Source organism: Procambarus clarkii, chromosome 34 (assembly GCF_040958095.1).
Source record: "Procambarus clarkii isolate CNS0578487 chromosome 34, FALCON_Pclarkii_2.0, whole genome shotgun sequence".
Classification (NCBI taxonomy): Eukaryota; Metazoa; Arthropoda; class Malacostraca; order Decapoda; family Cambaridae; genus Procambarus; species Procambarus clarkii.
The window spans coordinates 25687282-25687851 of NC_091183.1; positions in this window are offsets into that span (position 1 = coordinate 25687282).

A 570-nucleotide genomic window follows, 5' to 3' on the forward strand; every position below is an offset into this window, starting at 1 on the left:
TAGAGGTTTCCCATTAGTTAAATTACTGTAGTCTGACTAAATGCTACTACAAAACCTATATACATCCTGGGAAAGTCACAATGACCAGCGACATTAAAGCATAGAGGGTTAAATAGTAACAGGCAACTGTCGGCGAACGATAAATTCATTTCCAAATTTATTAGATGTTTTCCTAAATATAAAGATCGATAGGCTGGAATTTTCTGGATAATGGCCTAATTAAGGCAAAAATATATATATTTTTACTTGAAGAACAAATATCAGAGCATAGTCAGTGAGTTATAGAATAATATGAGTGTGGTATTTCATTGTATAACAAGAGATAGTCCATGGAAGCGATAATAGACGTAGTTTTACACAAAATAACGTCCAAAAACAGCCGTAGAGTCAAACGGCAAATGTTGACGTTCTTTTTAAGAGGACAGGTTGTGTTGTCTTGCCTATATACTGGGTTTTTTGGAGCTTACAGTCCCCAAGTGGGCATTTGAAGGCATAGACGACATTAGTCTCTTTTAAAGCGTTCTGTTTTGTGTCTGGAGAGTTTCTCATGAGTAGGCTGGCCGTTTTTCT